This window comes from Ranitomeya imitator, chromosome 6, assembly GCF_032444005.1.
Source record: "Ranitomeya imitator isolate aRanImi1 chromosome 6, aRanImi1.pri, whole genome shotgun sequence".
Taxonomy (NCBI): Eukaryota; Metazoa; Chordata; class Amphibia; order Anura; family Dendrobatidae; genus Ranitomeya; species Ranitomeya imitator.
Window position 1 is genome coordinate 287,993,515 of NC_091287.1, and position 14,392 is coordinate 288,007,906.

The 14,392-nt window shown below is 46.8% G+C and overlaps 1 protein-coding gene across 2 annotated transcripts in view; it reads right to left on the reverse strand.

Annotated features, from left to right (window-relative positions):
- The window catches only part of RNF152 (ring finger protein 152), a 50,258-nt gene that overhangs the window by 2,543 nt on the left and 33,323 nt on the right, over positions 1 to 14,392 (reverse strand). The window lies entirely within an intron of this gene.

The following is a 14,392-nucleotide window of genomic DNA, read 5'->3' on the forward strand; positions in this document are numbered from 1 at the left end:
ATATATATATATATATATATATATATATATACAGTACAGACCAAAAGTTTGGACACACCTTCTCATTTAAAGATTTTTCAGTATTTTCATGACTATGAAAATTGTACATTCACACTGAAGGCATCGAACCTATGGATCAACACATGTGGAATTATATACTTAACAAAAAAGTGTGAAACAACTGAAATTATTTCTTATTTCCTAACTTCTTCAAAGTAGCCACCTTTTGCTTTGATGACTGCTTTGCACACTCTTGGCATTCTCTTGATGAGCTTCAAGAGGTAGTCACCGGGAATGGTCTTTCAACAATCTTGAAGGAGTTCCCAGAGATGCTTAGCACTTGTTGGCCCTTTTGCTTTCACTCTGCGGTCCAGCTCACCCCAAACCATCTCGATTGGGTTCAGGTCTGGTGACTGTGGAGGCCAGGTCATATGGCATAGCACCCCATCACTCTCCTTCTTGGTCAAATAGCCCTTACACAGCCTGGAGGTGTGTTTGGGGTCATTGTCCTGTTGAAAAATAAATGATGGTCCAACTAAACGCAAACCGGATGGAATAGCATGCCACTGCAAGATGCTGTGGTAGCCATGCTGGTTCAGTATGCCTTCAATTTTTGAATAAATCCCCAACAGTGTCACCAGCAAAGCAACCCCACACCATCACACCTCTTCCTCCCTGCTTCACGGTGGGAACCAGGCATGTAGAGTCCATCCGTTCACCTTTTCTGCGTCGCACAAAGACACGGTGGTTGGAACAAAAGATCTCAAATTTGGACTCATCAGACCAAAGCACAGATTTCCATTGGTCTAATGTCCATTCCTTGTGTTCTTTAGCCCAAACAAGTCTCTGCTGCTTGTTGCCTGTCCTTAGCAGTGGTTTCCTATCAGCTATTTTACCATGAATGCCTGCTGCACAAAGTCTCCTCTTAACAGTTGTTGTAGAGATGTGTCTGCTGCTAGAACTCTGGGTGGCATTGACCTGGTCTCTAATCTGAGCTGCTGTTAACCTGCGATTTCTGAGGCTGGTGACTCGGATAAACTTATCCTCAGTAGCAGAGTTGACTCTTGGTCTTCCTTTCCTGGGGCGGTCCTCATGTGAGCCAGTTTCTTTGTAGCACTTGATGGTTTTTGCTACTGCACTTGGGGACACTTTCAAAGTTTTCCCAATTTTTCGGACTGACTGACCTTCATTTCTTAAAGTAATGGCCACTCGTTTTTCTTTACTTAGCTGCTCTCTTCTTGCCATAAAACAAATTCTAACAGTCTATTCAGTAGGACTATCTGCTGTGTATCCACTGGACTTCTGCACAACACAACTGATGGTCCCAACCCCATTTATAAGGCAAGAAATCCCACTTATTAAACCTGACAGGGCACACCTGTGAAGTGAAAACCATTCCCGGTGACTACCTCTTGAAGCTCATCAAGAGAATGCCAAGAGTGTGCAAAGCAGTCATCAAAGCAAATGGTGGCTACTTTGAAGAACCTAGAATATAAGACATAATTTCAATTGTTTCCCACTATTTTTGTTAAGTATATAATTCCATATGTGTTAATTCATAGTTTTGATGCCTTCAGTGTGAATGTACTATTTTCATAGTCATGAAAATACAGAAAAATATTTAAAATATTTAAATGAGAAGGGGTGTCCAAACTTTTCGTCTGTACTGTATGTAGGACATAATTCTATCCTATGTCAAGAACAAGAGCAGAAGCACAGCAGTATATGTATTATATACCGTATATACACATACAGTGGGTACGGAAAGTATTTAGACCCATTACATTTTTCACTCTTTGTATCATTGCAGCCATTTGATAAAGTCAAAAAAGTTCATTTTTTCCTCATTAATGTACACTCTGTACTCCATCTTAACTGAAAAAAACAAATGTTGAAATTTTTGCTACTTTATTAAAAAAGAATAACTGAAATATCACATGGTCATAAGTATTCAGTCCCTTTGCTCAGTATTGAGTAGAAGTACCCATTTGAGCTAGTACAGCCATGAGTCTTCTTGGGAATGATGCAACTAGTTTTTCAAACCTGGATTTGGGGATCCTCTGCAATTCTTCCTTGCAGATCCTCTCCAGTTCCGTCAGGTGGGATGATGAACAGCCATTTTCAGGTCTCCCCAGAGATGCTCAATTGGGTTTAGGTCAGGACTCTGGATGGGCCTGTCAAGAATGGTCACAGAGTTGTTCTAAAGCCACTCCTTTGTTATTGTAGCTGTGTGCTTAGGGTCATTGTCGGGTTGGAAGGTGAACTTTCGGCTAAGTCTGATGTCCAGAGCCCTCTGGAAGAGGTTTTCATCCAGAATATCTCAGTACTTGGCCGCATTCATGTTTCCTTTAATGGCAATCAGTTATCCTGTCCCTGCAGCTAAAAAACACCCCCATAGCATCATGCTGCCACTGTTAGGAGTCGAGTTTCCTCTGCTGCACAGGGGGAATCTCGATCCGTCTCTGCTGCGGTCTCCCATTCTCCTCCAGCCGCAGTGGAGCCTGCTCAGCAGGGACGTCGATCCCAGCGTCTCGCTCAGTCTGACTCTGTGAGAAGAGTTACTGCTGCTTCTCCAGCTTCTGCCTGTAAAGCCTATACTGGTCAGCAGCGAGTGGACTTCTCTGGGACTAAGTCCTTGTCTGCGCACACTGAGCATGCCCAGGGCAAGATCTCCCGTTGGAGATCGAGGGTCATGTGCTCAGACTCTGCAGCGCATTCTATTGGTCCTCTTGGCAGGTCTTGGAAGGGCAAAGTTTCTGTGGCCGCTTCCTGTCCTGCAACTATATAAACTGCGCATGACCGCACGGCCATGCGCTAGTGTACAATTTAATACGTGTGTTTGTTGTGAGTGCAAGTCGTTCTTTAAATACCCCTACCCTATTGTATGATTGTTCGCGTATGGAGTATGGCTGCTATCTAGTGCCCGACTTATCACTCAACGTGTCACACACGTGTCAGCGTCTACTGCTGTGACCGCCAGTGCGGTGCCACGCGCCAGTGTGCGCTTCCTGACCCACGTCTGGGTGCTTAGTGGTGCCTGCCAGCACGGCACAGTTCGCACTTCGGTGCCTTAATTATATTATTCCTTTCACACCCAGTAGCGGTGTAGTGCCAGCAAGGGTCTAATCGGACTACAATCCCTGTTGGGGTTTAGTTCGCTGACCACTTGCTCACGCTCTATGTGCGGTACCACGGTCCTGTGACGCAACAGGATCGCTTTCTTCACGCTGGGTGAGGTTTAACCCACGCGTGTATACTTTTGAATACCGCCATATTGTCTGTCATTTCCTAGAAGCACCTGCACGGTGGACCCCGGACTGCGAACGCATCTATATCATCTCTCTTGGTGCGTTCCGCCAGTCCTAACATTACACTAGCGCCAGGGTCTGGCTAGTGATGACAGACAAACAGCAATCTCTGCGGCATATCCAGCAGCTGGAGGGTAGGTTGGCGGCTCTCGAGAGCGCGACCTCAGCTGTGGATGTTACTGCAGTAGCTGTACAGGCTGCCAGCGTGGCTGCAGCTACTATGTCCATTGCCACCCCTGTTCCGACATTATCTCGCCTCCCGCTGCCAGGAAAATTTTCTGGTGACAGCAAGTTTTGTAGGGGATTTGTGAGTCAGTGCTCTATTCACCTCGAGCTCCTGGCTACACGTTTTCCCACAGAGCGGGCTAAGGTGGGATTTATTCTGTCTCTATTGTCGGACAGGGCGTTGGAATGGGCTACGCCGCTGTGGGAGCGTGGCGATCATGTGGTGCAGAGTGCTCCGCTGTTTCTGAGCGCTCTGAAACAGGTCTTTTTAGGACCTCAAGTCACCCATGATACTGCGCTCCAATTGCTGGCATTAACTCAGGGTGAGTCCTTGGTCAGTCACTTTGCCGTCCAATTCCGCACCTTAGCATCTGAGCTGGATTGGTCGGATAAAGCTCTTATCCCCATATTTTGGAGGGGCTTGGCTGACCACGTAAAGGACGCTCTGGCCACTAGGGAGATTCCTGCCACACTGGAGGAGTTAATAACTGTCTCCACTCGAATTGACCTCCGTTTTAACGAGCGGAGGTTAGAGCGAGCCCAGTGTAGGCAGAGGTTTCGGCTGGCTCCTACTTTCGCCAAACCTCTGGAATTTCCGGTCCTGGTTCCTGAGTCACATGAGGCCAGGGAAGTGTCACAAGCAGGATCTAAGTCCCGGACCGCTTGTGCACTCAGGGTCTGTCATGTTTGCCAGCAGTCAGGACACCTAGCCACCAGATGTCCTCAGCGGTCGAGGAAACGTCAGCATCTAGTGGTAGTAGGTGGAGGTACACTAGACACGGCGACGTTTGCCTCTAAGTTGTCCTTTAAGGGGACAATTACTATTGGCTCATTCTCCCACTCGGTAGAGCTCTGCGTGGATTCTGGGGCGGAGGGCAATTTTATGTCTTCTGCCTTTGCCCAACGTCACGCAATACCCCTGGTTATGCTTGCTCAACCAGTAACGGTGCGAGTGGTGAATGGGTCGACATTGCCCTCACAGATAACACACCAGAACATCCCTTTTACTCTGTCCATGTCGCCATCTCATCAGGAGATAATTTCTCTGCTCGTCATTCCGGAAGGAATTGATGAGGTCCTGTTGGGAATACCTTGGCTACGGTACCACTCTCCTCATATCGAGTGGTCCTCAGGCAGAATTCTGGGTTGGGGTGAATCTTGTGGGGGTAGGTGTCAGAGGGAGTGCGTTCAGGTTGCTACTACTGAGGTATCCGCAGATCTATCCTCTCTCCCCAAGCAGTATTGGTCTTATGCAGACGTGTTCTCCAAAAAGGCGGCGAAGGTCCTTCCGCCTCATCGCCCCTATGACTGTCCTATTGATCTCTTGCCTGGTGCTGAGCCTCCCCGGGGTCGAGTTTATCCGCTATCTCTCCCGGAGATGGAGGCAATGTCACAGTACATCCAGGAAAATCTGGCAAGAGGATTCATTAGGAAGTCAGTGTCACCTGCTGGGGCAGGGTTCTTCTTCGTGCAGAAGAAGAATGGGGAATTGCGCCCATGCATAGACTACAGGGGTCTTAACGCCATCACCGTTAAGAATAAGTATCCTTTGCCCTTGATATCTGAGTTATTCGATAGACTTCGGGGAGCAAGGGTATTTACCAAATTAGATTTGCGGGGTGCTTACAACCTGATTCGCATCCGTGAGGGGGACGAATGGAAGACGGCCTTTAACACCAGGGATGGGCACTATGAATATCTGGTGATGCCCTTCGGGCTCTGTAATGCCCCAGCCGTTTTCCAAGACTTTGTGAACGATATCTTCCGGGATATGCTTTCCACCTCGGTCGTAGTCTATCTGGATGATATTCTTATCTACTCTCCAGATATTGACTCCCACCGGAGAGATGTTTGCAAAGTCTTCGACCTCCTACGGGCAAACTTCCTCTATGCCAAATTGGAGAAGTGTATGTTTGAGCAGGAGTCTTTACCTTTCCTGGGCTACATCATCTCGGCCCAGGGATTGGCTATGGATCCTGCCAAACTACAGGCAGTGAAGGACTGGCAGGAACCCCATTCTCTGAAAGCGGTGCAGCGCTTTATGGGGTTCATAAATTACTATCGTCAGTTCATCCCCCACTTCTCAACCCTGGTAGCTCCCTTGGTATCCCTCACCAAGAAGGGAGCGAATCCTAAATCGTGGTCCGAAGAGGTCTCCAAGGCCTTCACTTCTATTAAGTCCCACTTTGCTAGCGCTCCCATCTTACATCGTCCCGATGTGGATAAGCCATTCCTAATGGAGGTGGATGCCTCTTCCGTTGGTGCAGGAGCAGTCCTCTATCAAAAGGATGCTCAAGGTCGGAAGCATCCATGCTTCTTCTTCTCAAAAACCTTCTCACCAGCGGAGAGAAATTACTCCATCGGGGATAGGGAATTGCTGGCAATGAAGTTGGCCTTTTCGGAATGGAGACATCTCTTGGAGGGTGCTCGGTTCCCATTCCAAGTCTTCACGGACCACAAGAATTTGGTCTATTTACAGACAGCCCAGCGGCTGAATTCTCGTCAGGCCAGATGGTCCTTGTTTTTCTCCCGGTTCCACTTCACTCTACATTATCTCGCCGGGGAGAAGAACATTCGTGCTGACGCTCTCTCTCGCTCCCTGGTGTCAACTGAGGAGGAGGAGGAACGAGCCTCGGCTCATTGTCCCTTCAGAGAGTCTGAGAACCGTAGCTCCGGTTTCGCTTGAGTCTGTGCCTCCGGGCAAGACTTTTGTCCCCATCAATTTGCGTCCGGAGGTTCTCTCGTGGGCTCATTCGTCCAGAGTGGGTGGACACTTTGGGGCAAAGAGGACATCTGAGTTGTTGGCGAGAATGTATTGGTGGCCACATATGGTTCGTGACGTTAGAGACTACGTTCGGGCATGTGTCTCTTGTGCCAAAAATAAGTCTCTCCGTCAACGGCCAGCTGGGTTGTTATACCCTCTGCCGGTGGCAGACAGGCCCTGGGAGATGGTCGGGATGGACTTTGTGGTGGGTTTGCCCAAGTCACGTGGCTGTACTGTCATTTGGGTTATCACCGACCATTTTTCTAAAATGGTGCATTTGGTGCCGCTTCCCCGGCTACCTTCTGCACGGGCCTTGGCAGCATTGTTTGTTAAACACCTCTTCCGTCTTCACGGTATGCCAGACAAAATTGTCAGTGATCGGGGTCCCCAGTTTGCGTCTCGGTTCTGGAGAGAGCTTTGTCGCCTTCTCAGTATCGAGTTGAATCTCTCTTCGGCATATCATCCCGAGACGAATGGGTTGGTGGAGAGAGCCAACCAGACCTTGGTCACATATCTGCGACATTTTGTCTCTGCTAAACAAGATGACTGGGCATCTTTGCTACCGTGGGCGGAGTTTGCTCTTAACAATGCTGTAGCTGATTCCACTGGACAGACCCCATTCCTCCTTAACTATGGTCAGCATCCGCGGGTACCTGTGCCCATGCCCGTGTCTTCCGCCGATTCCAGGGTGGCAGACTGGGCTGTGGAGGCACGGGACATTTGGGATCGCACTCAGGATGCCATTCGGGCTTCCAAGGAGAGAATGAGGTCCTCCGCCGATGTTCATCGGCGCCCCGCTCTGACCTTTGCTCCTGGCGACTTGGTGTGGCTCTCCGCCCGTAACATCAGGCTGCGAGTTGAGTCCACTAAGTTTGCGCCTCGCTACTTGGGTCCCTTCAAGGTTCTCGAACAGGTTAATCCTGTGGTCTACCGCCTGGCTCTTCCTCCATGCTTGGGTATCACCGACACCTTTCATGTGTCCCTCTTGAAACCCGTATACATGTCCCGGTTTTCCGAGTCATCTGCCGGGACATCGGGTTCGTCTACGGACGATTACGAGGTGAACGCTATTTTGGGGTGTAAGGTGGTACGCGGCAAAAAGTTCTATCTGGTGGATTGGAAGGGTTATGGTCCAGAGAACAGGTCAGGGGAGCCTGCTGAAAACATTCAGGCCCCACAGCTCATTGCTGCCTTCGAACGTAGCGAGGCCCAAGGAGGGGGGGCAATGTTAGGAGTCGAGTTTCCTCTGCTGCACAGGGGGAATCTCGATCCGTCTCTGCTGCGGTCTCCCATTCTCCTCCAGCCGCAGTGGAGCTTGCTCAGCAGGGACGTCGATCCCAGCGTCTCGTTCAGTCTGACTCTGTGAGAAGAGTTACTGCTGCTTCTCCAGCTTCTGCCTGTAAAGCCTATATTGGTCAGCAGTGAGTGGACTTCTCTGGGACTAAGTCCTTGTCTGCGCACACTGAGCATGCCCAGGGCAAGATCTCCCGTTGGAGATCGAGGGTCATGTGCTCAGACTCTGCAGCGCATTCTATTGGTCCTCTTGGCAGGTCTTGGAAGGGCAAAGTTTCTGTGGCCGCTTCCTGTCCTGCAACTATATAAACTGCGCATGACCGCACGGCCATGCGCTAGTGTACAATTTAATACGTGTGTTTGTTGTGAGTGCAAGTCGTTCTTTAAATACCCCTACCCTATTGTATGATTGTTCGCGTATGGAGTATGGCTGCTATCTAGCGCCCGACTTATCACTCAACGTGACACACACGTGTCAGCGTCTACTGCTGTGACCGCCAGTGCGGTGCCACGCGCCAGTGTGCGCTTCCTGACCCACGTCTGGGTGCTTAGTGGTGCCTGCCAGCACGGCACAGTTCGCACTTCGGTGCCTTAATTATATTATTCCTTTCACACCCAGTAGCGGTGTAGTGCCAGCAAGGGTCTAATCGGACTACAATCCCTGTTGGGGTTTAGTTCGCTGACCACTTGCTCGCGCTCTATGTGCGGTACCGCGGTCCTGTGACGCAACAGGATCGCTTTCTTCACGCTGGGTGAGGTTTAACCCACGCGTGTATACTTTTGAATACCGCCATATTGTCTGTCATTTCCTAGCAGCAGGTTTCACCTGCACGGTGGACCCCGGACTGCGAACGCATCTATATCATCTCTCTTGGTGCGTTCCGCCAGTCCTAACAGCCACCATCATGTTTCACTGTTGGGATTGTATTGGGCAGGTGCTGAGCAGTGCCTAGTTTTCTCCACACATACCACTTAGAATTATCACCAAAAAGGTATATCTTCTTCTCATCAGACCAGAGAATCTTATTTCTCATAGTCTGGGAGTCTTTCATGTGTTTTTTAGCAAACTGTATATGCAGGCTTTCATATGTCTTGCACTGAGGAGAGGCTTTCTTCGGGTCACTCTGCCATAAAGGCCCGACTGGTGGAGGGCTACGGTGATAGTTGACATTGTGGAATTTTATCCCATCTCCCTGCAGCATCTACGGAGCTCAGCCACGGTGATCTAGGGGTTCTTCTTTACCTCTCTCACGAAGGCTCTTCTCCCATGATTGCTCAGTTTGGCTGGATGGCCAGGTCTAGGAAGACTTCTGGTGATCTCAAACTTCTTCCATTTAAGAATTATGGAGGCCACTGTGCTCGTAGGAACCTTTAGTACTGCAGAAATTCTGTTGTAACCTTGGCCAGATCTGTGCCTTGCCATAATTCTGTCTCTGAGCTCCTTGGCCAGTTCCTTTGACCTCATGATTCTCATTTGGTCTGCCATGCACTGTGAGCTATGAGGTCTCATATAGACAGGTGTGTGCCTTTCCAAATCAAGTCCTATCAGTTTAATTAAACACAACTGGACTCCAATGAATGAGTAGAACCATCTCAAGGAGGATCACAAGGAAATGGACAGCATATGACAAATATGAGTGTCTGAGCAAAGGGTCTGAATACTTATGACCATGTGATATTTCAGTTTTTCTTTTTTAATAAATTTGCAAAAAATTTCTACATTTCTGTTTTTTTTTTCAGTCAAGATGGGGTGTAGAGTGTACATCAATGTGAAAAAATGAACTTTTTTGAATTTACCAAATGGCTGCAATGAAACAAAGAGTGAAAAATTTAGAGGGGTCTGAATACTTTCCGTACCCACAGTAGGTGACATCCTGGAGGTTCTGAATACTTATCACCATGTGATATATCAATTTTTGTTTTTGAATAAATATACAAACATTTCTACATGTCTGTTTAAAATCAGCATTATAAGAAGGTGAAAGAAAGGCTCCATGCACTAAAATGAGATATGTATAATAAATTGTTATATAGATATTAAACATCTTGCCTAATCGATTACTATAGAAATACTGAGTTTTATATGTTAAGACTACCCTCACTGTTCACAGAAAACAAGGTTTAGCTTTTCAAGACTGTATTGAAGGATGACTTCTGCTTTGGAACAATATTTTCCAACAAGTTACTGACTGAATTATTTTAAACAATTGACCCACAAATAATATGCCGTACTTTAGATTTCGACTGTAAAGAGTAAGTTTTCTTTTTATTTACAAATATAAAATAAATGCTAATTACACCACATATTGTAGGGAGGATGTTAGAATTGCTCCCCACTGCTGTTTTTTATTAAAGGGAACCTGTCACCCCGTTTTTTGAGATTGAGCTATAAATACTGTTAAATAGGGCCTGCGCTGTGTGTTCCTATAGTGTATGTAGTGTACCCCAAAACGCACCATCTTGATAATTTGTCACAGAAGGTTATCTTATCTTAAAGGGAACCTGTCACCCCCGTTTTTTCAGTACGAGATAAAAATACTGTTAAATAGGGCCTGAGCTGTGCGTTACTATAGTGTATTTTGTGTACCCTGATTCCCCACCTATGCTGAGAAATAACTTACCAAAGTCGCCGTTTTCGCCTGTCAATCAGGCTGGTCAGGTCGGGAGGGCGTGGTGACATCGCTGGTTCTTCCTCAGCTTTACGTTGGTGGCGTAGTGGCGTAGTGGTGAACAAGCAGCGCGCGATCTGCGCTGTAATCCCTTGCATCGGTGGGGGCGGCCATCTTCCTGGGGCCGCGCGTGCGCAGATCGAGTGCTCTGCTGCACGGGGCTTCAGGAAAATGGCCGTGGGATGCCGCGCATGCGCATTAGAGATCGCGGCGGCCATTTTCCCAAAGCCGGGTTTGCACCACTACGCCACTACGCCACCAACGTAAAGCTGAGGAAGAACCAGCGATGTCACCACGCCCTCCCGACCTGACCAGCCTGATTGACAGGCGAAAACGGCGACTTTGGTAAGTTATTTCTCAGCATAGGTGGGGAATCGGGGTACACTACATACACTATAGGAACACACAGCGCAGGCCCTATTTAACAGTATTTATAGCTCAATCTCAAAAAACGGGGTGACAGGTTCCCTTTAAGGAGCCTTTATACAGTAAATGTGCCAATTTGGAAACGTCTGCCCAGTCTTGCTTTGCTCTCTGCTCCACAGGGTACATGGAGGCTTCTGAAACTCTAACTGCATCTATTCTGGCACAAAAAGAACACACGGCAGCTACAAAAGCAGTCAGCGCACCATGCCAGGGACCCCCGAATATCCAGTGGAGCAGATAGCAAAGTAAGAAACAACATGCATGTCCGTCGCCTCACATTTACCAAGTTAAAGTCTAACTGCATTTTTTGGTAACTGGTAAGGATAAGCTGGAAAGAAATAGAGTTATTTCTCGTACACACGTGACATTATGTGACTTTTTTCCTCTATTAACAGGTGATTTTTCCATGGCATTAGAAACCCCAGCAGGTTCTCCTTGTGTCTTCCTGCTGTTTCCTTCCAGCTTCTGTCCCCTCTCATTTAGAGACTGTAGGGGTAATCTGATTTCTCACTGCTGACAAAATTGTGGAGGCATTTTTCTCTAATATGATTACAAAGTTTAAGGCCCATTTACATTATGTGATCTGTGCATTAAATCACTACCGATCAATACATTTTTGTAGACCGCTTGTCATTTTATAACCTGTTTAGACATACGGATCGAATAATAATATGTGCACAGAATATTCAGTAATCGTTCTGAGAGCTTAAACTGTTTTTGTTCTCGGGAGCACAGGTTTTGTTTACACAGGACAATGTGCTGCCGAGAATGATGATGCTTTGGGACAGCCAAAATATCATTTCACTCAACAAACTAGCGTTTTGATGATTCATTGTGTGATTGGCTGCATGTGTACACTGCACATTAGGAAAAGAGATTGATTATCCTAGGAACATTCAGATTGAAAGTACCTTTCCTTTCTCTTGTACTGTTAAGGTATAAAAAATATAAGGGTGTTTACTATTTAAGGTTATTTGTCTGAAAGAGTTAAACGTTCACATTTGCGTTGTTGGGCGCAGCGTCGGCGACGCAACCAACAACGCATGTACACAACGCAGCGTTTTGCGACGCATGCGTTGTCATAAGATTGTACAGAGCAGGAATTTTGGCGCAGGGAAAACTCTACAAGTAGCATCCTCTGCGCCCTGTCTGTGCGTCAATATGACGCATGCGTCGTAAAACACAATACAATGCATACCGGCACATGTCCATGAGCCCCCCCATGTTAAAGATAGGTGCGCATGACGCATGCGTCGGTATGCGTCGACGACGCTGCGCCCAACAAGTGCTATTCTAACATTCTTGGAATAACTGGTGATCTAAGCATTTTTTTACTGTGTAAAACAAAAAAGCTTTAGGCTATGTGCACACGTTCAGGATTTCTTGCAGAAATTTCCTGAGAAAAACCTGACATTTTCTGCAAGAAATCTGCATGCGTTTTTTGCGCTTTTTTGGTGCGTTTTTGGTGCAGTTTTTTTGCGGATTTTTACGGACATTTCCCAATGCATTATATAGTGGGAAATCCGCAAAAAATCCGCAAAATTAATGAACATGCTGCGTTTTTTATCGCAATGCCTTTTTTTCGCGGAAAAAAAACGCATCATGTGCACAAAAATTGCGGAATTCTAAATGATGGGATGCATAATGTATGCTGTTTTTTTTGCAGTTTTATAGCATTTTTATTGCGAAAAAAACGCAAAAAATCAGAAACGTGTGCACCTTCAAAAAGAACCTGAAGACCCACCTCTTCCGACAAGCCTACAACCTGCAGTAACCACCGATCGACCAAACTGCTGCATGACCAGCTCTATCCTCGCCTAATGTATCCTCACCCATCCCTTGTAGATTGTGAGCCTTCGCGGGCAGAGTCCTCTCTCCTCCTGTACCACTTGTGACTTGTATTGTTTAAGATTATTGTACTTGTTTTTATTATGTATACCCCTCCTCACATGTAAAGCGCCATGGAATAAATGGCGCTATAACAATAAATAATAATAATAATAATAATAATAATAATAATAATAACACAGCCTTATTGTTATGGTCTGAATTTAAAGGGTTTTGTCATGGCTTCCTATCCTCCTGGCTACCTCCTTGCCAGGGCTGATGCACTCCTGAAAAATGACAGTCTGGACTAGTGGCTGATGGTCCAAACTGAGAACCTTCTCAAGCTGCTAGCACAGTCAAGTCAGCCACTGCAGCATGGAAGAAACACAGGAGGACTGAAGCTGGTCAGATCTGTTCAGCTTCACAGCAGTTTGGGCAGTCTCTAAAGCAGTGCTTCCCAAACTCCAGTCCTCACAGCTTCCAAAAAAATTATGTTCTCAGGATTTCCTAAGTATTGCACAGGTGGTGGAAGTATCATCAAGGCATCAGGAATTCTCTGACCTGTGCATACAATGGAAATCCTGAAAACACGACCTGTGGGGGGCCGTGAGGATCGGAATTTGGAAAACACTTTTCTAATGCAATGAGCTGGCAAAAAGTGCATGCTCCTTGCCTATGAAACCAGCAGTGACATAACTAGAGTATGATGGGCCTTGATGCAAGATTCTGACTCCCCCCCGATCTTGATATATATGTCCTCCATCCTGTTATACATGCCCCTTATCCTTGACCTCATCCCGATATATATATCCCCCATCCTCATATATATGTCCCTTATTTTGTCCCCATCCTGATATATACAGTGGGGAAAATAAGTATTTGATACACTGAGACAGGCTGCAGGACAATTCGCAAATAGCTTGGTGAGAAGGCAACAACTGATGGCACAATTATTAGAAGGTGGAAGAAACACACGCAATCAATCTTCCTCGTTTTGGGCCTTCAAGCAAGATCTCCCTCTTGGGGTAAAGATTATTCTGAGAAAGGTCAAGAATCTGCTCAGATCTACACAGGAGGACCCGGTCAATGACCTGAAGGGAGCTGTGACCACAGTCTCAAGCATTACAGTTGCAGGGTGTGAAAACTTGCTCAAGAACTGCAGGAAATGTCTGACCTCTGTTATTGCAAATAAAAGGTTTCAATGTGATTTCTGTTTTTTTTTAAGATTCTGTCTCTCACAGTGTACCTACAATAAAAATTACAGACCTCTCCATTCTTTGTTGGTGGGAAAACTTGCAAAATCGGAAGTGAATATTTTCCCCACTTTTATATCCCACATCCTGGTAAATGTCTGCTATCCTGGGCCCCATCTTGGTATATGTCCCCCATTATGTCGTTGTTATTTAATGGGCGGCGTCCTCCTCTAAAGCGGGCAGCTGACTTCAGCATGCAAGTGACGGGAGCTCATGACTTCACTGCCATGTGCCCCCCGGTCATGTGCACGCCGACGTCAACTGCTGGCCTCTGATTGTCCGGCAGCATGTATTGCTGCGCACAGAACCGAGAAAGCACATCCAGGTGAAGTATTTGCTTTTGTCGCAGCAACTTCTGCGACCACGGTAGTTACACCCCAGGGAACCAGCCAATCAGCAACTGTAGGGTGGCGGGTAACCTGGGCACTAATCTCTACATGATAGAAAGAAAAATCCCTCTGTTTTTGAGAACAAATAGGACTGTTACAAAGTCTCTTGTATTACCAACAATTTGCAATTTTTCCTATTAGGCCGGAGTCACACTAGACCGTAATACAGACGATTGCAATGCGATAAAAAATCGCAGAGCACTCGGACCAATGTTAATCTATGGGGCAGCTCCCATCA